General features: G+C 43.2%; 1 pseudogene; it reads right to left on the reverse strand.

Annotated features, from left to right (window-relative positions):
- Positions 1–272: 272 nt before the first annotated feature.
- LOC102491033 (ferritin heavy chain-like) overlaps positions 273–1,704 on the reverse strand; it is a 14,716-nt pseudogene continuing 13,284 nt past the window's right edge.

The raw sequence follows: 1,704 nt of genomic DNA on the forward strand, positions 1-1,704 counted from the left end.
TTACTTTTACTGATGTAATTGATGTTTACTCTCAGTACTATTACATTATTGGATGTCCACTTACATCCTATGTACAATGTTGTCTCTTTTTCTATCTTTGCCTTTTATTTTTTTTGGGGGGTGGGTACCAAGTTACTTCATTTTGAGGAAACGGTACAAATTAAAGGACCGAAGTTAATGTCTTGGTACAACTTACAGGAGACAGAAAAGAAACCCACATATGGAAGTGAGCAGGGAAGTCACTCATTGCTCTGAGGAAGTCTGCATTGGGTTTAGCTCTCCTTATCACTGTCCCCCAGGGTATGCTTGTCAAAGAGGTACTCTGCTATGCCAGATGCTGGGGCTCCCATCTTGCGCCAGTTAGTTACACCATCACCTGATCCTTTGATGGAGATTTCACTTGCTCATTCAGGTAACGCATCTCAATGAAGTCACACAAATAAGGGTCATTTTTGTCAGTGGCCAGTTTGTGTGGTTCAATTAGTGGTTGATTCACGTTTTTTTCCAAATGTAAAACACACTCCATGCCGTTCAGGCTGCTACCCCAGTCATGACGGTCTGGTTTCTTGATATCCTGAAGGAAGATGTGGTCACCTCATTGAGTCTGCAGCTTCATCAGTTTCTCAGTATGTTCTCTTTCCTGAGATTGCTGAAGAAAGTATTTGTCAAAGTTCTTCAAAGCCACATCATGGTGGTCAATGTAGAAAGTCATGGATAGGTAGACATAGGAGGCGTAGAGCTCCAGGTTGATCTGGTGGTTGATGGCAGCCTTGGAGTCCTGGTGGTGGTTCTGGTGCCCCAGCCAAGGAGACGTGGTCATTATGGCAGGCAGCTCCGGGGCACTGGGCACTGCAGGGACCTTGGAGTGGTCGGAGTGCTCCAACCACTGGGTGAGCAACCAGGATGGGGGACAAGCCCCGGGTTCCAGACAAGCACTGTTGATACAGAAAACCGTAGCCACTGTTGAAGAATGTCTGGCCTCTATTTATTTATTTTAATGTTTAAGAAAGTTGTATATTTATTGTAGTCCTTAGGTTTATACTAATAGTATTATTACAGAGGGGACTAAAGTTTTTATATAAGATATTTTCTCTTGATTTTCTACTATGTAGAATGTTAAAAATTAGCTAGAAAAAGGTAGAGTTGTATGGACAAAGCAAGGTAAAGTAAAAAGGAGGAGCACTCAGAAAGGGCATGTGAGTGTGACAAGGCCCTGGAAAAATCTCAGAGAGGATGGTGATAATTGCAAGTCACCTGCCTGGACTAAGATCCTTCACATCATCACCACCTAGTCTAACAGGAGGAGAAAGGTTGAATGAGATCAGGATAAAGGGCTCTCTAAAGAGGTGACATTATTATCCACAGTAAAGAGGACAGAAAAGAATAGTCAGAAAGGTAATATAAAAAAGAATATTCAGAGGACAGCAGGTGGTATAGTGTTAAGTATGCTGGACTCCTTTAGAGGGGGTATAGCTCAGTGGTAGAACATCTGACTGCAAATATGCTGGACTCCCACATGACTGACCATAGTTCGAGTCCTGGACCTGGAGGCTTGAAAATCATGCAAGGTATGATTTTGTGCATGCCCAAAATCCCAGGAGGAAAATGAAGAAGAGATTATGGCATGGCCATCCCCTTTGAGGGATGATTTCTCACTTTCCCTTTCACTGTCTCTCTCCTCTCCTCTCCTATACTCTTCCCTAC

This window comes from Tupaia chinensis, unplaced genomic scaffold (genome assembly GCF_000334495.1).
Source record: "Tupaia chinensis unplaced genomic scaffold, TupChi_1.0 Scaffold000288_2, whole genome shotgun sequence".
NCBI lineage: Eukaryota > Metazoa > Chordata > Mammalia > Scandentia > Tupaiidae > Tupaia > Tupaia belangeri.